Source organism: Peromyscus maniculatus, chromosome 4 (genome assembly GCF_049852395.1).
Source record: "Peromyscus maniculatus bairdii isolate BWxNUB_F1_BW_parent chromosome 4, HU_Pman_BW_mat_3.1, whole genome shotgun sequence".
Lineage (NCBI taxonomy): Eukaryota > Metazoa > Chordata > Mammalia > Rodentia > Cricetidae > Peromyscus > Peromyscus maniculatus.
In genome coordinates, this window is record NC_134855.1 from 120,653,372 (window position 1) to 120,676,938 (window position 23,567).

A 23,567-nucleotide genomic window follows, 5' to 3' on the forward strand; every position below is an offset into this window, starting at 1 on the left:
AAAGAACCTGAGAATGGGCTCCCACAGGACATACAGAACATCCCACAGCAGGAGGGGGCTAGCTGGGGTAGATTAACGCAACCCTGAGTTCTCGTATTTTCCTGAAAGAAGCATCCCTTGTTTCTCCCCTCCCCTTCCCTTTCCACTCTTTCAACCCCTCCCCCCATTTTTCCTCTCCCACCTTTAATATTTTGAAGAAGTGTAAAACAGGATTAAAATAAAGAATCATTCTTCATTTATCAAATAATGTATGTGAAATGCTTTCAATGTTCATTATTGTTCTAGATTATGACACACTAATAAGGTGTCACCCTATCCTTAGGATATTTTGCTATTATATGTTTTTTAAAGTTATTTCTTTTTAATCAGATTTGGGATAATGGTCATGTGATTATATAGAGAAGTTCAAACTTCTCAATTAGACACTTAAGATCTGACACAATTTTAATGTAATTAATACCTCAAAATTACCATGTTATGTGATTGTAAATTACTTTAGCTCAGCAGGTAATTTATGATGGCTCATCAGGTAAGAGTGCTTGCCATCAAGCCTGACTATCTGAGTTTGATCACTAGAACCCAAATGGTAGAAGGAGAGAACCAACTCCCACGATTTCCATACACATACTGTGACACACAAGCACACACACATAAATTAATTAATTGATGTAAAGAAAGTTGGGGTTTTTAAATCACAGATAATTCTGATGTATCACCACATCATGGAAACTCTGCTTTTCCCTGCACACACGTTTTCCTTATCATGCCAGAATAGCCTGCACAGTGACTCCTCTATTCATACTTTAAGCCTATAATAAATGGCTCTTGATAGAATCTGATTAACCTCAACAGCTCAAATAAGCACTGTCTTTATGAATTAAGTGGTATATTTAATCTATTTTATGGTCAGAAATCAATTTTCTTCTGAGTCTTTAATTTCAATTAATGTCTTCCTCAGGCCAGAGCTCCACAGAATTCTATGCCTATGTGATTTCTCTAAAATGTCTAATATGGACATAGGACATAGCTCTAAGACATAGTTGATGCTATAAGGAGTTGACTGACTCACAGTTGCTATGTTATAATGTTGTAGGTACACTTAGGCTAGAACATGAGCCTTATGCTTACAAGCTAGTAGAAAAGAATATCAAAGTGCCTCAGATAAACCTATGTGTCACATTTACTTTATGAAGAAGTTGATAGGCAGCATTGTACATGAAAAGAATCATCTACTGTATATTGGAAAGTGGGTTGATATATTGTATATTGAGTAAAGCCTGCCGGAGGATAAGTGAGTAGAGCCAGCCACTAGATTAAACATAAAGGCCAAGCAGTGGTGGCACATACCTTTAATCCTAGCACTCAGGAGGCAGAGATCCGTCTGGATCTCTGTGAGTTCAAAGCCACCCTGGACTACATGAGATTGACTCAGTCTAGGAGAGAAACAGAGCCAGAGAATGGTGGCACACACCTTTAATCCCAGTATTTGGGAGTCACATGCCTTTAATCCCAGCTCTTGAGATCTCATGCCTTTGTTACCAGTATTTTGAAAGCACACACGCCATTAATCCCAGCACTAGGAAGGAAGTGGGTGGAGAAAGGTATAAAAGGCAGGAGGAGACAGGAACTAGAGCTTTTCAGCTGAGGACTCAAGGCTTCTTTGTCAGAGAACTCAGAGGCTTTCAGTCAGAGGATTCGTCAAGATAGGATCTCGCCTTCTGTTCAGCTTGAGGATTTGGTAGTGGTGAGAAGTTTCTCTAACGGCTTGTTCCTTTGTCTCTCTAACATTTCAGCATTTATACCAACATCTGGCTCCGTGTTTAATATTACAAAGCCTTTAGGAATTCAAGTTACAAGAAAGTCCCATAATTGCTGTGAGATATGCCGTGTCAGCAGAGGCTCACAGACAGACAACCTCCCATACCCAAGTTACCTTTCAAGAAAGGGAGATTGAGGGGTTGGGGATTTAGCTCAGTGGTAGAGAGCTTGCTTAGCAAGCGCAAGGTCCTGAGTTCAGTCCTCAGCTCCAGAGGGGAAAAAAAAGAACGGGAAGATTGAAAAACAAACACGACTGACAAAACACATCTCATATAGCGGGGAGTCTATACTCTAAGACAGTGTAGAATTGGCTCAAAGACATAATCTTGACCAAGAACATGGATAAGCTGCAGTGTAAAACACAAATTGATGGAAGAAGATGCAACACTCCAGCAGCATTGACATTAACCCTACTGGCAATTAACCAGACTCTTCACTCTTGTTTTTTCTCCAAGAAAAGAAAGAAATGGAAACATAGGCCAAGGATGAGCCTTTGGGAATGAAACTACAACTTATATATGTGAATGGAGTTTGAGAAAATACTGAACAGCCATTTTTTTTTTTTTTAACAGAAAACACCTTTCTTTTATTACCCACTCAGCCCACAGACCAGCGGGCGGCCTAGGTGCGCCTAGGCATAGTACTGCAGGTTGGCTTTCTTCTTGGCCTGCACCTCTAAGATGCCCTCCATGTAGTCCTCGTGCGTAAGCTCCGTGGCACCCCTGCGCAGTGCGATCATACCCGCCTCCACACACACGGCCTTGCACTGGGCGCCATTGAAGTCATCGGTGCAGCGGGCCAGCTCCTCATAGTTGACGTCAGGACTGACGTTCATCTTCCGTGAGTGGATCTGCATGATTCTGGCCCGGGCCTCCTCGTTGGGCATTGGGAACTCGATCTTCCGGTCCAGGCGTCCTGATCGGAGCAGGGCAGGGTCTAGGATGTCTACTCTGTTAGTGGCTGCAATTACCTTGACCTGGGTGTTGGGCTGGAAGCCGTCCAGCTGGTTCAGAAGCTCCAGCATGGTCCTCTGCACCTCCCGGTCCCCCGCCTTCTCGCTGTCAAAGCTGCAGTGCACAGGAGCGAGGTGCATGAGCACAGGCTGTTCCATTTGTCCACGGAAATGGGTGCCTCGACGTGAGGCTCCCAGCCCAGGGACTAGCACAGAAGAGTGTCACCAACAGTTAACCGCTGCAGCACTCAAAGCTTGCAATCAGAGATACCTAGGCTCAGGGTCAGGAGCCCAGGCATCCAGCCCCAGGGAAGGGCTCTTAAGTCTGAACAGCCATTTTTTAAATAGGACTTTTGGTCACTTTGAATGCATATTACATGGCAATTCCTCAACAAGTGCTATTCCATGGGGAAATGTCTGCTGTGGTACATGGTTAGTACTCATGTTTCTTTCATATACTTTAGATGCTTCACAGATCTTTACTAAACCCTAGAGTGGATTTCCTTACAACTTGAAATGGCCTGGCCTTTTAGCTTACTTTAATGTCATACAAGTGGTCTTGCAGTATTAGCTCTTACTCCTCTAGCATGCAGCTGTCACAGAAAGAGCCCAAGCTAGCCTACTAGAGACTCACGGCCCAGCTGAAGGCAACACTATCCTACGAGACATATACAAGAGGTCGGCAGAAAACTTCAGTTCTAAGTCGAGCTGTCACATCACTGCTGTCAGAATGACCTCAGGCAAGACCAGCAGAAGCAGCTCCTACAAAAAAACCAGAGCTCGAGTTGCTGACCCCCAGAACAGTCATTGTTATTTCAGGCCATTAAATTTTGGGTGGTTTGTTATATAGCAAGAGGTCACTGGTACATTCTCTTTCTTGTACCATGTCTTGGGATGAATTGGACTCATTAGAAAAGAGCTGAGAATTTAAAGGCAGAGGGAGATGGGAGAAGTCAAAAATGTTCTGAAGGAGACATGCAGATAGCTCCTGGCAGTCCAGGTAGGGCTTATTCCACTAGGATGATGTGCAGAAGATGTGTTGCTAATCTTAATCACTGAGTTGGTCCATAGCTCAGTAACTTTCATCAATAGCTTTGAAATTCCTCATTATAGCAACTTAAAACAAAATGGAGAATTGTAAAGGATCCATTTAATTACACTGTATATATAGGCAAAAATGCTCTCTTACCATCATAGACAATTGTAGCTGGAGTTTTCTTCAGTCCTACCTGGTCCACAGTCAGGACAAATCTCTCTCACCGGCCAGTCCCGCAGCTGCTTAGACCCAACCAAGTAAACATACAGAGACTTATATTGCTTACAAACTGTATGGCTACAGCAGGTTTCTTGTAATCTAATTCTTATATCTTAAGTTAGCCCATGTCTATTAGTCTATAAGTTGCCACATGGCTGGTGCCTTACTGCTACCTTACATCTCAATTTTCATGTCAGTGGCCGGCAGTGTCTCTCTGCCTCAGCCTTCCACTTCCCAAAATTCTCTTCTCTGCTTGTTCTGCCTATACTTCCTGCCTGGCTACTGGCCAATCAGCATTTTATTTATACAGAGTGATATCCACAGCAGACAATGTGGTCTGTGTAATGTTTTATATTAACCAATTAAAAGCTCAAGCCTAGTAAAGCCTACATCATTCAATGGTCTGATCAATAATAATATAAACAATCACATTTATCAAGGACTTGCTATTCATTGGGTACCACCTAAATATTTTATGTGATTGGTCCTCCTAACTGACTGTGAGATGGATGTACTGGTTTGCCCATTTAGGGAACTATAAGAAGTGTTTTGTTTCTTGTACTTCCCAAACACTCATAATTAATCACCGGTTTAAGTTAAATGCAAGCAATCAAATTCTTAAAGTAGTTCTCTTGCCTACCTCTATAGGCTCAGATCTTTAATCTTTGATTTAAAGGCTCAGAATTGAGGATTTGGGGTTATTGTGCAATACAAGTAAAGTTCAGACTCTACCCTCCATAGAAGAACTCAGAAATACACCGGCAAACTTTGTATCTCTGTTAAATTCCCCAGCCTACAGTGTATCCCTTCAATTCTGCTGCTTAACTACACACATAAGCTATTTGTAAGTCTCTGACCTAGCTTGAGAGACAGTGGCTGGACCATGAAAGATGGGTGCTCGTGAATTCTGTGTGTAAGCTCACAGGAGATCCATTCCTTAAGATGAGACTCAAATCCACCAAGGACTTTCTCATGATTTTTCTGAGCCCTGACTCTTTAAGGGCTCTCTCTAGAGGTTCATCTTACAGAGAAGTGGCTTTTAATTTTGGTTGACCATGAGACTTGCCAAGGATTTGAAAAGACTCGTTCCTCATCATTCTTAATTAATATATTCAACTTTCTACTCATAGCAGTGTTAGGGGCCACAGTGAGTCTATGGATTGATTGTCTATTAGTAAAGATTACATCCTTGGTGTAATAAGTTCCATACTTCCAGGTAAGGAAAAGAAGTGGTAGAAAACATGTCAATCATTTCAAGATATCTTATGCCCTGAAAGACATGCACATTTCCTTAGGAGTGAACTAGTAGGCATAGAATTAACTGTACAAGACTGGAAAAATTCCATCTCTACAACCTCCAAGGCTATTTTGCTTTAGACTATTACATCTTTTCCATTTGGCCACATCCAGACACACCATCAAAGTAATAGTACATAATGTAATACTCATGTAGTCCATTCATCTTTATTCATCATAGTAGACTCCAGCTCTAGTTAAGGGGTACCAAAGCTCCAGTCAAGACCTATTTATCTATAATCATTTCTAGGTTTAAGATGCTCCATCTGGAAAGCTGGAGAGATGCCTCAATAGTTAAAGTGCTTGTTATGCAAACAAGAGGGCTGAAGTACTGACCAGAAACCATGCAAATGCTAGCTGTATGTGGAAGCTTGCCTGTAATTCTGCCCTCAGGAGACAGAGGACAGAGGTTCCCAAGCAAGTGACTAATTACATTAGCCAAACTGGAAAATGCTAGGATTCATTGAAAGACCCTGCCTTGAAGTATCAGCTGGAAGATATTGAAGAATTTACCTTGACATCAATCTTTTCTTTTAATTGTTCTCCTTCACATACACAATCACATACATGCACACACACACACACACACACACACACACACACACACACACACACACAAAGCAAAGCAAAGCAAACATAAAGGTACCACATATACACATAAAAAGAAAAAATCTCCATCTGGAACCTTAACCTGTGTAATGCCTGAAATGATCATGGTACACAGCATGATGGACAACTGAAATTTTCAACATGAGTGTCTACTCCATCTGCCATCTTGTCATACAGTGCCCTGAGCCAACAGACATTCTGGAAATGATTAAATTAAATGACTGAACCAACCATACTCTTCTCAAGTAAAAATTATGCTGCAATTTTTAATATCCCAATGGTTACAAATACTTTATAAAATTAGCTGCTCCCTACTAGCTTCCAGGCTTAATCCCCTGCATATTACTGATTAGCTCAGCCTGTGATGCACCCCACACCCCCAGATTCCCCAACCTCCGTTTATGTGTTCCAGAATCCAACACAGCCTTGCTGTCCTTATAGAGGAGCTGGAGGTGTCTCCCAACGGCTGTGGAACCACAACGTTCTACCACGCACTTAGCCACTTCCTTCGTTCTCCCAATCCAAGCCAATTGTTTTGCATAGACTGTGCCCACCCTGTGAGGTCTCATCACCTCCACTTAAGAAAGCTCAGAAACATTAAGATTCCCCAAACCACCTTGTCAATTTGAGACAGACCATGTTTGAAAACCTGGCCTTGCATTTCACTGGCCATGGTGGTATGCATTTAACAATGGAACTTGAGAAATTGAGGCAGGAGGATAAAAGTTTAGGAAGTCCCTATCTCAACCAACACAAACAGAAAACAGTGGTGTTTGTCACTTCTGATCTGAAAATGCTTTTGGCACTATTATAACTTTTTAAAAATATTTATTTCTTTACTTGTTTGTGTGTATGGTGTATGCTCACATGTGTGTATAGGGTACACACTGTTGAACACACATAGAGACAAAAGGAAGACTTTGGATGTCTTGCTCTATAGTTCTCCACACTAACCTCCTGAGGCAAAGTCTCTCACTGAACCTGAAATTGAACAACCACCCTTTGCAATTCTCTACGGTCCCCCATAGTGACAGGGTTACACTCACAAACACCCACATCTGCTTTTTACATGGGTTCTGAGGATTCGAACTCAAGTCCACAAGCTTGAACAACAGTGCTCTTGCTTGCTGAGTCATCTTTCCAGTCCTCATAAATACATTTGATGATCACTTAGAAAGTGTATAAAATTAAAATTCAGGAGACCACACATATGGTGGATTCAGCTGCTATCTCCCTTTCAATCCTAAAAGAATATTATTAACCATTAGATCTCCTAAATGTATGATGATATTGGCTATCTCTATTATTAACTATTAGATCTCCTAAGTGTGTGAAGATATTGGTGAGCTCACAGTTGTTTCTCTTGCAAAAAGGAGGAAAGAATGCCTAAGCAAGCACCCGGCTGGTGTAGAAGAAAATATCAAGTAATATACAGAAATAATCCATTTCATCCAGGAGTTTCACTATGGTGATCTTTAGTTCTTCTTTTATTTCATGAGTAATTAAAAAAGAAATGTGAATTTGTTGAATGTTTCACATATGTTAACTCAATTATAGGTGTTCTATATATGTGCTCCTTCAAAATAACCAATGGGGTGGATGATATCAGAATCTCAACTTTTTATATGAAACATTTGAAGTGTAAAGTAGATTATTTCACTGACTCCATGTGAAAATGCTGAAAATTTGTGATAGCCCTCATACATACTGTGTCCAGAGTGGTATGTTCAGCTGATTATGCATACTTCAGCATGTGGCATGCAATGTGCAGCTAAGCCATATCAATTTTGGGTGATAGGATACATTGTTTCTATAGGAAGAATTCTGGGATAGAAATACAATGGAATGTGGTATTTCCAGTTTCATAGCCTTTGGGCATGAATCATGGTGGCATCCATCTGACAGAGCAGATTGAACAATTTTCCAGAAATATAGTCTGTAACAGATTCCTAGAGAACCACAGATGCTCCCATCATCTGCCCGCTGCCCACTTGGAATAAGTCAATGAGAGCCATCTTGTCATGGACTCTATAGCTTGAACTGTGACTGGGTGAGTATCCATTCCCTCTCAGAATCAGCTCCATATTTTACCGCACAAGACCACCACCACTCATTTCCTGCCACTTTTAAGTGTTACTAGATACAATTAGTTCTGTATTATTTGTTAACTATATTTCTTGGCAATTGAACCAAGGAGATAAATGGTGCCTTTCCAAGAGGCAAGCCTATGTAATAAGGTAGGTATTGTCTTGAGAAGCTATGTCTGATGAATGGAGAAGTCAATTTTTAAAAAGGCCACGTTTTGCAGTTCTTCCAGTCAATGGAGTAGGGTAGGCTTCATTTCTCACCTTCTTTACTCTCTTATCCATGTGGCAAATTTTGAAACAACTGAACACTAATATATAAGATACAAATTGAAGATTAAAGAGTATACTCTGAAGCTTGTCTGCCCTGGTTATATCGGAAACTTTGACATCACCATGGAAACGAGCCCTGGTTAGCCTGATGGCAATAAGGAACCATGGGAAAGAAAAATTAGCTATCCCAATCAGTAGCAACAAGTTGCCAGGAATGGGACAGAATCTGCCTTAGATCACTCCAGCTATCATGTGATTCACTAGCTGCTGACAGGTGTATGATGAAGCCCAGCAGTGACAAGATGAGCTGGCTCCATCCAGAAGAATAACTCACCCAATTCAGAGTCAAGGATTATGGGAAATGTTAGTTGATAATTTAAGCAACTAAGCTTCAGGTGGTTTGTTATATAGGTTAAAACTGTTAAACATGGCAAGTCAAAATAGGTTGATTTGAAAAAAAAAATGAGACTTCTGGTTCTTGATTCCACATGTAAATCTTGGAAGTCGTTCTATTGTAATATAAAATGAAAAGCTAAGCACATGACAGAATCAACTATACTTCTTAGATCCAGAATAGCAGTGATGGTATAAAGTAAATTACTGCCCCGGAGACTAGAGACTGGAAACAATGGTTCATGGGATAAAGACATGGGAACCAGAGCAGGGATGGGGAAACACAAACTTTATATTAATGAATTACTGGAGGCTCTGCATGAACAAGTCTAGGAGTTAAAATTTACAGGGGGGTCCAGTTTTAAGTGGAGCCCCATGTTTCTGTGAATTTTACAGATTGACCAGAACATTACAGAAAAATATCTTTGTAGTTCTAGCAAGAGAGGACAAAAGGAAAATATCAGAATGCTGTCATTCTCAACAAGACTGAACCCCAGGAAACACCACTTGACAAAGCTTAAAATACTGGAGTGTTATTAGAGGCTAGCTACCCTGAGAGAGGAAAAATATCCAACTACAGACAGTAGATGTTATATTTGATTTAAAGGGAAAGATCAATAATAAAAAAGAAAGAAACGTTTAACTCTGTGGGTCCAGGCTATCTCATTAAAAGACTAAATAGTCTGCTTTCCTATTGCTGCCATATTACTAAAGGCTCATTTCCAAGTTATTTTTCCCAATACTCAATGCCTACCTGTCAAGTAAAGATAACAGGGTACACACACATACACTGAAGAGAAAGAGCAAGTGTCTGAACCATAGAGTAAGGATGTTGGAATTAACAGATTGGAAATGTAAAATGAGTACAATTAATATGCTAAGAAGTTTTAAAAATAAAGTAGACGACATGCAGAGGCAGATGGGAGATAGAAATCCTAAGGAGAACCAAAATTCAGTATTAGAAATCAAAAATACTGTAACTGAAATAAAGGATGTCTTCAAGGACTTGTTAGAATAACATATGTCATTTAAAAAATCCCTCAACTTGAATATATATCAATAAAAACTCCCAAACTGAAACACAAAGAGATCAGAGACTTAAAGGAATGGAATAAAATATTCTAGAAAACGAACAAGCTGTTTAACATGTACATGATAAGAATTTTAAGAGAAGAAAGGGAAGGAAAGTTTGTAACAATAATGGCTAAGAATTTCCCTAAATTAATTTCAGAAACCCAGCTTAAATTGCCAAATCAGAGAGAACATTTAGTAAGACAACTGGTTAAAGAGAGAGAGAGAGAGAGAGAGAGAGAGAGAGAGAGAGAGAGAGAGAGAGAGATCACCTAAATAACATTGAGAATGTGAGGTGGAACTGATCTAGAAACTTCTAATCAGTTTACCAGCTTCCATAGTGCTAGAAGGTGCTATACTGACTACTGATGGAGAAAACTATCAATGCTCTTGCCTAGCAGTGGACCATGTATTCTGTAACGCTTATCTGCCAAGAAAAGTGTGACCAGTGGTGTAAGAGTGGCATGAATGTTATGGGGTTGACCAATCACTTTCTGATCTGGCTTTGAGGCCCATTCCCGGGAAGGAATCCATGCCCGATACTATAAACCTGATCAAAAACCCATGGTTGGGGCAGTCGTAGCCCATAGTGGGTAACTAGTACTGTTGCTTTGCTAAATGAAAATGTTGTCGATCTGTCATCTAAATATTTATATTTATACCCATAGATTAGTGCTCCTCTAAGGATTGAGAAGCTTCTGTTCGCACTCTGCAGTGATTAAAGCAGATTCATAGCAGTGAAACTGTTGAGAGTAAGTGACTTTTGAGTGGTCAGCCCTAAATAGGACACCTATAATACACAACTCTGTCTAAGGGTCAGGGAAGACCAGAGAAGAGAAGGCAGAAATACAAGAGCCAGATGATACAGGGAACATTGTGAAATTCTGTCTTCCAGATATGACATGGTTATTGCACTCAGAAAAATCACAGTTGTTGAGGTTACCTCCAGAAGAGATGCACATGGTTGAGTCAACCAACATTACAACATGTATTGGGTTGGGGGAGCTCATAACTCCACCCAGATGAGGAACTGTTAGTAATTAATAGCTGCTGGGAGAGGAGCAGAGAATAGTCACTTTCTTCGGAGTTAGCCACTGGTAGGTTTCTCGTGATCCAGTAGAATCCCCACACTCATGCACATGCACGCATCTGCAGTTAAACAGAAGACATGAGAGGAGGAGGAGGGGGATGTGTTGAGAAGGACTCCAGAGAGATTAAGAGAAGGATAAAAGAAAGGAATAGGAGGTGCTTTGGGTTCGAATACGTTATGTGCGTGCATGCAATTGTCAGAGAATAAAAAATCATTATTTCATAAAACACCCTACACACATAACTTGCAAGTTATAGAAAATCAGAGAAAAATTCTCTGAAAGAAGTGGGAAAAGAGCTGAGGAGATGATTTAGTGGGGACATCAATTTGTAACCCTACTACCTACGGACAAGTTTTGTGCTGAGCAAACAAACTGAGTCAGATCCCAGAGCATTTCTGGCCAGCCAGTCTAGCTGGATTGCTGACCTCCATGTTCAATGAGAGATCCTGCCTCAAAAAACTTAGACAGAGAATGATAGAGGAAGATAGCAATGTTAAGCTCTGGCCTGCAAGTGTGGGCATAGTGTGTGTATCTACCCCTTATATACACACACGTGGCCTTTAGAGGAATACAAATAGGAATTGCCTCAGATTTGTTCTTAAAGATCAGCACTTCCCAGGGATTTGAGTGAAGATGTGCAGAAAAACCACAAATGATTTTGTGTGAAGGGATGTGCACGTGTGTGGACAGGTAAGTGGTCAAGCCTGTCATTCTTTAGTGCCAGCCACCTCATTTTTTTTTTTTTTGAGACAGGGTCTCTCACTGCACCTGGCTCTCATTAGCCCAGACCAGCTGGTCAGTAAAGCCCAGGGATCTGCCTGTCTCTGTCTCCCGGGTACTGGGATCACAGATGTGTACCACCATACTCAGCATTTTTACATGGGTCCTGGGAATCAGACTTAGCTTGCATGTCAAACACTATTGATTTAGCCATCCCCCCAGTCCTAGAGAGAAATTTGAGAACTGTAAAAACTACTCTGTATGAAACCATAGTTGTATATCTGTTTTATTATATTTCTCCATCCATAGAATGTACTAGGCCGGGCGGTAGTGGCACATGTCTCTAATCCCAGCACACGGGAGGCAGAGTCAGGCAGATCTCTATGAATTCGAGGCCAGCCTGGTTGACAGAGGGAGATCCAGGACAGGCACCAAAACTATACAGGGAAACCCTGTCTCAAAAATAAATAAAATGAATAAAAATAGAATGTACTATACCAAAGATGAGCATGAGTGTAAGCTACCAGCTTGTGTGATAATGCCCTGACTATAACATAGGTCATTGACTGTAATGAATGTTGAACTCTGGTGGGGCTGCAGATAATGGAGGAGGCTGGACATGGGTTATATGAGACATCTCTACACATTGTTCTTGAATTTGTTACAAACTTACACATGCCTTAAAAATATAGGTACACTGAAAATTCTGAGCAGTTCAATTTAAAAATCTCACAGGGCTAGGTTGCAGAAAAAATGGCAGATCTCTTGATTAGCCACATGTTTGAAATGCTAATCCCCAGTACTAGGGGAGGAGGGACTTAAAAAATGAGAATGTTATTAAATCGGGTTCTTTATACCTCTTAGGGTAAAATGATGAAATAATTGGAAATGCCACAAAATGGCTTTCTATAATGGTTATTTTTGAAATAAAAAAGACTGCATAAGCATGTTGGAGAGTATCAAAAATTTAAGACAGTTAAGATAGTCTAGACAACACGACATCATGGCATCAATCAGATCTTATGTATATGAAGAACAGAAAAAAAAAACTTTCTGCTTAATCATCAAAGCTTTCCATGCTCTGTTGAGTTGTTCTCAATATCAAAAGTACCCCACTTGCATTTATTCAATCACTCCACAAAAATGCATCAACACAGAATATATGTTAGAGCCTGCTATCGCCCCCACCATAAAGGATCTTACATTCTTATCAGGAGACTTCAGTAAATAAAAAAGAAATGCATGAAGCAAGTAGTATGTCCACACGTGTTGTCAAGCAAATGTCAGAGATGTTGGCCTCACCCGGAAGCTGTGGAAGCCCTCCTCTGAGGATCAATCACATAATGTGTAGAACTTTAGAAAGATATACTTCCCTGGGAGGATGGATCAAAGAATGCAAATATCCCACACTGAAGAAGTGAGCAAGTGTGAAGGACTGAAGAAGACTAGGATGCTTGCGTCAACCGGAATGAAGCCACTGCACTAGAGAAGAGTAGATAGCAGTTCGGAGCTAGTTAGATAGCAAGGGAAAGCAGGCATGACTGTAGACGACCCTCGTGAGTTTTAGTTCATCAGTATCCTTGCCCATGAAGAAAGAGGTTCTGGGGCAAAAAGAGATGTTGTCATCCCTCCGTCCCAGAGTCCCACACTTCCTTCCTCATAGGCCATTCTTCAAACACACAATGGGCAGACTGCTTTCTTCAAAGGACCCTCTCCCTGCTTCTAAGGCCTGGGTGACCTCTTCCCTGAGTCAGATTGTCTTCCTAAGGGTTGACCATGCTGACAGTTTACCCTTACCAACCTACCCTCAGTCAGGACTTTAATACATGTTGAATCTGTGAATACAATGTTTACTCAGCTAAAACCTTCTTTGCTATGTTACAGCATAGAATTTTAAAAATTTCAGGACTCTAAAGAAAATCTGGCTTTCTAGATCACCAGGAAGGTTGTCAAGAGAGAAGGATAGAACATATTTTATTTAGCAGCTAGACGGGTTCATTATTTTTAAATATTTAGGCTTAGGGCACATGGGTCTCCATTAGTGTGCCCCGAAGCGGGGATGCATAAATTTTAGGAAGAATTGTTAAATGGATAGGTAGTCAAAAGGCCATGAAACCTTGTAGTCGGAATTCCATAAGCCAATGCACGGCTTGTAACAAACTTCAAGAAGCTGTCCACATTTGGGCAGAGGGGCTACACTTGCATAGTACGGTTGTTTGAAGGGCTGAGTTATTTTATTTTTATTCAGTGAGCCATTGGCAGTTCTGGAGGCACTTCAAGGGAGAGATTTGCACTTAGAAAAAGAGGACAATGGTTGGGATGTAGAGAGAATGCTGACACTGGAAAAGAGGAAACTGATGTAGAGTTATTTCCAAGGTAGGATCTGCAAGGCCCATTGAACTGGAAATGGAAGAAAGAAATTGGTAGTACACCAGGAAGGACATAGTTTAAAGAAGTGAATATGTCAATAAATGAATTAATGAATTACTTCAGTCATTCCCCCCAAAAAAAAATCTTCCAGCATAGCAGGATTGGTTAGTTGTGTATGACTTCAGAGACTCAAAAGACCTTTTAGTCCCATCCCCTTGCAGGTAGTTGGGAGTTATATTTTTAACCTTTAACCTTTCTTTTATTTTTATTAATAAGACATTTTCTATTCATTTTACATACCAACCACAGATGCCCCTCTCCTCCCTTCTCCCACCTCCCAGCCTTCCCCCTCCACTCACCTCCCATTCCCACCTCCTCCAAGACAAGGTCTACCATGGGGAGTCAGCAGAGTGTGCTACATTCAGCTGAGGCAGGTTCAAGGCCCTCCCCCATGCACCAAGGCTGCGCAAGGTGTCCCACCATAGGCACTGGGCTCCAAAAAGCTTGCTCATGAACCAGAGACAGATCCTGATCCTACTGCCTGGGGGCCCCCTAAACAGTTCAAGCTAAACAACTGTCTCGCTTATCTAGAGGGCCTGTTCCAGTACCATGGGGGCTCCTCAGCTATTAGTCCACAGTTCATGTGTTTCCACTAGTTTGGCTGGCCTTCTCTGTTCATTTCCCCATCATGATCTCAATGTTCCTTGCTCATAAAATCCCTCCTTTTTCCCTGGCGCTCGGCCTGGCACCTGGCTATGGATCTCTGCATCTGCTTCCATCAGTTACTGGATGAAGGCTCTATGATGACAGTTAGTGTATTCACTAATCTGATTTCCGGAGTAGGTCAGTTCAGGCACCTTCTCGACTATTGCTAGTAGTCTAAGGTAGGGTCATCTTTGTGGATTCCTGGGAGCTTCCCTAGCACCCTGTTCCTCCCTATTCCCATGTCTTCATTTATCATGGTATCTCTTTCCTTGCTTTCCCACTCTGTCCCTGTTACAGCTTGAACCTCCTATTCCCTTATGTTCTCATCTCCCATCCCTTGCCCTCCGTTAGCCTCTCACCCCCCCCCCCCCCGTTTTCTCATGTAGATCTCATCTATTTCTCCTTCACCGGGTGATCTATGCAACCTTCTTAGGGTCCTCCTTTCTCTACCTCTTCACAGAGAGCTAAAATAGTAGAAGCGAGTTGTAGCAGTTGCACTATTATAGCAACTCAATTCATCTGCATGCCTTTTGCATTCAGTAAAGCCATCTAAGCAGTTTCTTACTTTAAGTGGTGTGACTGCCACACATGGTTCTCAGAAGGATTTCTCTGGTTCCCAAGTGATTAAACATAGAATTACTGCTTGGAGCAACATGCTCAAGTCCGAGGGCCCAAAGCTCTGTAGAGGAAGGCTCAATCTCTGGGGCTGGCTTCTGGAAAGAGGCTTGCTTGCATTCTGGTTGTGCCTGGGAATGCTTACCGCCCTCAGAGGGACTTTAGATTTCTTTGAGATAGAGGAATAGGACTCAAGGTCCTGCTGGGTTAAGAGCTCAACTCTCAACTTGCGGAGGCATGTTCACTCCAACTCAGGAAACAGCTGGTGTTTCCAGGGAGCTCTGGTTCTCTTCAGCTGCCCAGGCTATACTGGCTTATGATTTTTCCAAAGACTTTACCATTCTAGCCTTGTTTTTGTCTTCCCCAGTCTTTTGTTGTGACTCACAAAATGCAAAAGAGGTAACATTTGAAGGAACTTCCAGAAGGTGTCTTAGCTTTCTCATAAGGACCCAAGGAAAAAATTTAATTCAATGCACAGCATTCTCAGCTTGCTCTGTCATTTATTTCCTATCCTCACACTGTGTGACGATCCCAAAGATGGCTGGCTTGATTTGCACCCATTTCACAAGAACCTTTATCTTTTCTTATCTTTATGTATTGTCTTCTCCCATCCTGTTTGCTGCTTTGGTAACATGGCATCAAATATTCATATGTGTACATTTCCTAGCTGGAAGTCATTTCATCATTTCTCCCATAGTGTGTAATCCTTCCTGAGAGCTGCTTCCTCTCTCAGTGCCCACATATACCCACTGCCTTCTTCCACAGCCATTGCACAAAACTGCCAATCTCAGATTTAATTAATGGAGGTCCCTGTGTCTCACTTACTCGGTAGCATCTTCAGATGAAGGCATTTGTGCTCCATACTCAGAATTTGCTTTGCCTGGTAGGGAACTATTAGATACATGGTGCCCAAGATCAGACAGTGCAGAGCCTATGGAGGCTGAGTATCAAGTCATGGACCTGGAGATTCTATACTGAGTGCTAAGGGGTTCATGACCTGCTGGAGGTTATCACACATGTCCTAATTAAGGAGTCAGTCACCTCTCAGGTTTAGCCAATTATGTCATGTGGAGAGTAATTTTCATATAATTCAGGGTTTTCAATAAAATATTTGAAATCAAATTTAATATAAAATTCCTAGATCTTTGTCTTTTGACTCAACAAAATAAAAACAAAAATAGTAACACAGTGACTAACTCCAACAGCTCATCAGTAGGCAGGGGTCAGGAACTCTGCTTCATATTTACCTTCTTGGAAAACATCCTACAACCACACACTCATTCCCAGGTTGTTAGAAGTTCACCATGTTGTTTCACCTGTGACTTTTCAATTACAAGTACTCTGGGCATGGAAGGAAAAAGCAATTGAAAGCATAAAATGTTAGCAAACATCTTGCTGCCCATCTCCCATCTGATTATAACCAGACCAGCTGGGCAGCCTTGAGGATTACCTTTGCATCTGACAAGACACGACAAGGCTGACCTTTAGAAGCTTGAAGAATAACATTTGTTTTTACTCTAGACTTCCTTAAATGGTGCCACAAGGGCATGGATTATTCCCAAAAATTATCTTTCAAATTACCCTTTGTGCCAAGTCTTTCAGTTAGCTGCTGCCAAGAGCCACCTCATAGTTAGTATTCCTTGCCATTACCTAATCCCCATGTCCATTACTCCCAACCTTTAACCTATTCCTCAGCTGAGCACCTGACTCTGCTATTGGGGGGGGGGGCGGGTAATGCACTAATTTATTTTTTTCTTATGCAACGTAGTCTCTCTGCCTTGAAAGGTGCTTAGAGAAATAGCAACCATCTAGGAATGGAAGTTACCCTAATTTTTCAGGAAGTCTGATTTCACCCAAAATCCATTTCTGTGGATTTTTGTCACCGTAATACAATGCTCTATATTGTTCAAAAGTCCCATAGCTACTTATAGGACATCTTTCTGGACTTGGGTAAATTCATTTTTTTCTTTTAGCCTTCTCATATATTACATCCCAACCATAGTTTCCCCTCCCTCCTCTCCAGATCTACTCCCACTTCCATCTCCCCTCAGAAAAGAGAAGCCCTCTGAGGGATATCAACCAAACATGGCATAATATGCTACAGTAATACCAGGCACATACCATCATATCAAGACTGGATGAGGCAATTCATTAGGAGGAAATGCAGATGTAACCATCTTGTTAAATAAGAATCACAGAGCCAAATACAGTTAAAAGCCAAGAGGTCAGAGCAATAGCTAAGAGCTGAGATTAAAAACCTTACCCTTCACTGCCACTGCTGTCCTACCTCTCTGCAAGAGAGCTATCCTGTGTGTTTGTCCTTTTTATTGACTTTCTATTCTGCCTTCTCATTGGTTGTAAATCTAATCACATGACCTCCTTTTCACTGCCCATCTATACAGACCTCCAGGTCTTCTATGGTTGGTATTGAAATTAAAGGCGTGTGTCTCCATGCTGGTAGTATCCTTGAACACACAGAGATCTTCTTGTCATGTGATCGGGATTAAGGGCATGTGCTACCACTGCCAGACTTCTGCTATGGCTTGCTATTAACTCTGACCCCCAGGCAACTTTATTTATTAACATACAAATAAAATCACATTTCTGTACAAATAAAATATCACCATAAGGAAAGGGGTCCCAAAAATAAGCAAAAGAGTTAGAGACATCCCCCACTCCCACTGTTAGGAGTCTCACAAGAACACCAAGCTACTCAGCCATAATGTATTTATGGATTTAAGATTTATGTCAGACACCCTACAGGTTCCCTGATCTCTGCAAGCCCCCATGAGTCCTGGTCAGTTGGTTCTGTGGATTGTATTCTGTTGATGTCCCTATCCCCTCTGGTCCTCTGATCCTTCTTCCACCTCCTCTGTAGGACTCTCTGAGCTCTGTTTAATGTTTGGCTGTGGGACTCTGCATCTGCTTCCATCAGTTGCTGAATGAAATCTCTCTGGTCTCTTTGATGACAATTCTGCTAAGGCTCCAGTCCCAGAACACTCTGCAGGCAGAACAAAGTGTAGATCAAAGGTTTTGTGGTTGCATTGGTGTCCCAATTCCTCTACTTGAGGCCTTGCCTGGTTATAGAAGATGGCCAGTGCAAGCTCTGTGCCCCCATTAATAGAAATATTTGTTAGGGTTACTCTCATAGATTCCATGAAGTTTCCATTGCACTAGGGTTCTACCTCATCACCCCCTCTCAATTCCAATCATTTCTCCCAGTATCCCACACCCGACACTTGATCCCTCCTGTTCTCAACCCCACCCACCCCAGGTCCATGCTTGAAGTCTATTCTATTACACCTTCCTAGGGAGAGCCTTACATCCCGCCTTAAGCCTTCCATGTTACTTAGCCTTTCTAGGTCTGTGGACCATAGTATGATTATCTTTTGCTTTGCAGCTAATGTACACTTATGAGTGAATACATATCGTGTTTGTCTTTTGTTTGTTACATCACTCAGGATGATTTTCTTTCAAGTTCTATCCATTTGCCTGCACATTTCATGATGTCATTGTTTTTAATAGCTAAGTAATAAATAGTCCATTGTGTAACTGTACCACATTTTCTTTAGCCATTCTCCAGTTGAGGGACATCTATGTTGTTTCCAGTCTCTGGCTATTATGAGTAAAGCTTCTATGAACATAGTTGAGCAAGTGTCTTTGTGACAGGTTGGAACATTCTTTGGGTATATGCATAGGAGCTGGGTCTTGAGGTAGATCTATTCCCAAATTTCTGAAAAACTGGAATATTGATTTTCAAAGTAGCTATATAAGTTTGCACTCCCACCAGCAATGGAGCAGTGTTCCCCTTGCTCCACATCCTCACCAGCATGAGCTCTCACTTGTGGTTTTGATCTTAGCATTCTGACAGATGTAAGATGGAATCTCAAAGTCAGTTTGATTTGCATTTCCTTGATGACTAAGGATGTTGAACCTTTTTTTTCCCTCAACCATTTTGGTTTCCTCTATCAAGAATTCTCTGTTTAGATCTGTGCCCTCATTGTTTTAATTGAATTATTTAGTTTGTTGGTGTCTAGTTTCTTGAGTTCTTATAATGTTGGATGTTAGACCTCTGTCAGATGTGGAGTTGGTGAAATCTTTCCCATTCTGTAGGCTGCCATTTTGTCCTATTGATGGTGTCCTTCGCCTTATAGAAGCTTTTCAGTTTCATGAGGTCCCATTTATTCATTGTTGATCTTAGTGGCTGCATGGCTGGTATTCTGTTCAGTAAGTTGTCTCCTATGCCAGTGTGTTCAAGGCTATTCCACACTTTCTCTTCTATTGGGTTTACTACCTTCTATAGGGCTGTATTTGTGGGTAAATATTGTTTAAATTTGACTTTGTCATGAAATACCTTGTTTTCTCCCTCTATAGTGATTGAAGGTCTAAGCTGGCATCTGTGGTCTCTTAAGAGTCTGAAAAATACCTGTCCAGGCCCTTCTACCCTTTAAAGTCTCCATTGAGAAGTCAAGTGTGATTCTAATAAGTCTTCCTTTATATATTACTTGGCCTCTTTCCTTTGCACCTTTAATATTCTTTTTGTTGTTGTTGTTGTTCTGTATGTTTAGTGTTTTGATTATAATATGGTGTGGGGTCTTTCTTTTCTGGGCCAATCTCTTTGATGTTCTGTATGTTTTTTGTACCTTTATAAACATGTCCTTCTTTAGCTTAGGAAAATTTTTTTCTATGATTTTGTTAAATATATTTTCTGGGTTTTGAGCTGGAATTCTTCTTCTGTTCCTATTATTTTTAGGTTTGGTCTTTTCATAGTATCCCAGATTTCCTGAATGTTTTATGTTAGTAATTTTTTTCTATTTAATATTTTCTTTGACCAATGAATCTATTTCTTCTATCATATCTTCAATGCCTAAGATTCTCTCTTTTATCTCTTGTATTTTGTTGGTGATGCTTACATCTGTAGTTCTTCTTTTCTTCCCCAGGTTTTCCATTTCCAGAATTCCATCAGTTTGTATTTTCTTTACTGCTTCTATTTCTATTTTCAGGTCTTGAATAATTTCCTTCCCCTGCTTGTTTTTTTTTTCTTGACATTCTTTAAGGGATTTATTGATTTCCTTTAATTTTTGTTTGCTTTTTCCTCAATTTCTTTAAGGGACATTTTTCATTTCCTCTTTAAGGACCTCTAGCATCTTCATAAAGTTGGTTTTAAGGTCATTTTCTTGTGCTTCAGCTGCATTGGAATATTTAGGTCTTACTGTAGTAGGATAGCTGAGCTCTGGCGGTACCATATTGCCTTTCCTGGTGTTGATTGTGTTCTTACACTGGCATTTAGGCATCTGGGTTTAGGATGATTATAGCTCTAGGTGTTGATTTCTGAGTTTGTCTTTGTTGGATGGGTAACTTGTTCCTTGGTTTCTGTTTCCTCTTTGGTCTTCTGGTCTTTGTGGCCTGGATTTGTGACAGCCAGTATGACCTCTGATCTAGTGGAGAGTCTCTGTCCAAGTTGGAGCCTGGACTTCTGGTGGCTAGCTTGGCCTTAGGTGTAGCAGGGTATCTCTGTTCTTCTGAATGGTATGGTCTGCACTTGAGCAGCAGAAGTCTGCCATTATTGGAGATGGGGGCCAGTCATGGGGTGGGTAGTGAGGTGCGGGGGAGGTGGTGGGATGGGTCTTTGGGAGCCAAATCTAGGGAGTATGGCAATTCAGCTGGCAGGTGGGTCACTTACCTGTTCTTATGACTGGTGTGGCCTGTTCCTACATTTTTTATTTGTTTACTTGGTTGTTTATAGGAACATGAACATATATATGATATAGCCCAGGATGGCCTGACTGGTTTCATGGCCCAGGATAAACTTGGATTCATGCTATTCCTGCCTCAGACTCTAAATCAAGGGGATGATTGGTTGTGTCACAACACTGGGCATCTTGAATTAATTATTGAAGCTTAATGATTCACCCTTCTTGGAATGTTTCCCATTGCCTCTCATATTTTGTTCTTAGTATCTTCATCTTTCTAATATGTCTTAAATAAATTTGCCAATGGGCTTTTTGAGTTATTTTTCTTTTAAATACTGATTTGCCACCGTTCTGTAAATGTGTCCTCATGGGTATCTTTGACTAGTTTATTATGAATTCCAGTTGTTCAGTGAAGGTGAAATCTGACTTGCCTTAAGAAGTTAATTATATTAATGTATCTTTTCAATAAAAATTTAAGTTGGATAGGGTTTGGATTCTGGATGACTTCTACATGGAGTAGGACTTGATGCAGCTTTATCAACTGTCAGGGCTATGTGTACCCTCTCTCCATGCCAACTGTTCACTAATGTTCTCTTAAACTGGCACCTGTGTTCATTGGTATCTATGAGTTTCTCTCAAGTGAAGGAAACCTCTTGCTTTTGCTAGAGAAGACATTGGTCCTGAATTTGCATTCCATACATACCTTTATTCTATGTGAGATGCTTACCCTTAACTACTCAATATAGCCAGTTCCTGACCCCAGCATACGAAATGTGACTATATGCTCTGTTTGAGGAAAATGTCTCTGAAGGGTCTATATAGTAAAGTCTTGTTCCCCAGGAAGGCATCTTTGGGAGCTGGAAACTTTAGGGTGATGGCTGGACATGCTTATGTCTTTGTAGGCATTGAAGGGGATGGTGGAACCTTGACCCTTTCTTGTTCCCTTTTCATTCCAGGCTGATGAGAACAGTTTTCCTTATCACACACTTCTACCATGATAGGTTGTTTTGTGAGAGGCCATGTATACACTTTCCAGAGTTTAAACTGGGCCCTCTAAAGCTATCAGCCCAAATAAGCTTTTTTCTTTATAAGTTAATTGTCTTGGGTATTTCATTAAAGTAATATGAAGCTAATACCATAAATTTGATTGCTACCACAGTAGCTGGGTGCATTGGTATAAGTAACTAGCCTTTTGAAACATCATCTGATATAAGAATAATTATAATACTCTTATGAGTTCTAGTAAAACTGAAAAAAAATCTATGCAACATGCCAATGCTTGGGAAGCACACAAGAAAGGAGGAGGGAGAGGAGGAGGATAAGGAGGGGAAAGAAGGGGGGATTACTATTCTACAGACGGCATCCTCTAAATAACAAAGCAGTCAGAAGGATGCTATCAAAGAGTTAGGGGACATGCTCATATTACCTGGTCTTCTGACTTCTCATTGCTGGAAATTCCACTATTCTTTCAGGGCAGGAAAAAGAATGAAAGCAATCTGTGAGATGTTATACCTGCCTGGGTTATAATTGTGGTGGCGGTAAGGTGAGGTGTGGATATCCACCGTTGGCCTTGTCCATTACAGCGGCAGAATTAATTACTAGAGAACTTGCAAGTAGTTTTTCACATTGATTTTGCCCAAGACCCCCCTGAAACTTCTAAGTCTAGTTTAGGGGTGTTCCTCTTTCTTGATTCCTTCACTCAACTCCACTATCACCTATTATATTTCTATCTTCACCTGCCACTGGTTGGTTCATTATTATATTATTAGATTAATGGATGATTAAAACTGTGTCTGGCCAGAACATCTATACAAGATTGCTCAAATGAGATGGAACTTTTGAGTTAAAATACTTGAATCTTATTCTGTTTTCCAGGTTCTGTAGAGCATGTATCTAACAACACAGAAGAAAAATGTGCTAGGATGGAGGAGACAGATTCATTCTGAGATGCCTATGTATGTGCCAAGGCCATCTGCCCCACCCAAAAGCATTTAGAGAAAAATATACAAACTGTGGGACTTCTCTCCAACCTCTCTTTAAATGGGATCCTTGCCTTTTCCCATTAGAGAAGGAAGTTCACTGTCATTAAAAATCTTTCTCTTCCTCACTATGGAGTTAGCTTCTTTCAGAATAAAACTGTCACCTGTCATTGGATGTGACCAACCACTGCTAAGTTTATCACAACACTAGTCTAATTTCCATAAATCACACACCCTTCCCCAAGCCAGAAGCATCCAAGAGTCTTTAGAATAAACAGCACTACAGGCAAGACGCCTACTCCAAGTGGAAATATGTCAGTCCTGCAGCAAAGCACAGGCAGCTGGTGCCTGTCAGTTCAGAGCTGATGACAGCATGTAGAGAAGAAGCCATCTCCGTAGTCTTAAGGCCTATGCTCTAGGTAGGATCCTGTCACTCACTAGTGGTGTGGCCATGCACAAGTGACTTTCCATCCAGTATTCTCCTCCCCAAAGCAAGGCTTTGCATGGCCATTTAATGTTCCCTTCCAGCTCCACAGTGTTCTTCATTTGCCCAATCCTGAGAGGCACCCCACCCCCAGCCCCAGAGGGTCACCTGGGTCTATCTCCCTGCATACCTGTATGGAAGTAACACATTGAATCCAAA

General features: G+C 41.1%; 1 long non-coding RNA gene across 1 annotated transcript in view; it reads left to right on the plus strand.

Moving 5' to 3' along the window:
* The window catches only part of LOC143272769 (uncharacterized), a 72,238-nt gene extending 49,186 nt beyond the window's left edge, over window positions 1-23,052 (plus strand). The window contains exon 3 of the long non-coding RNA XR_013050356.1: window positions 22,821-23,052. This is a non-coding gene — a long non-coding RNA (uncharacterized LOC143272769). The remainder of the gene's footprint in view (window positions 1-22,820) is intronic.
* Window positions 23,053-23,567: the final 515 nt, after the last annotated feature.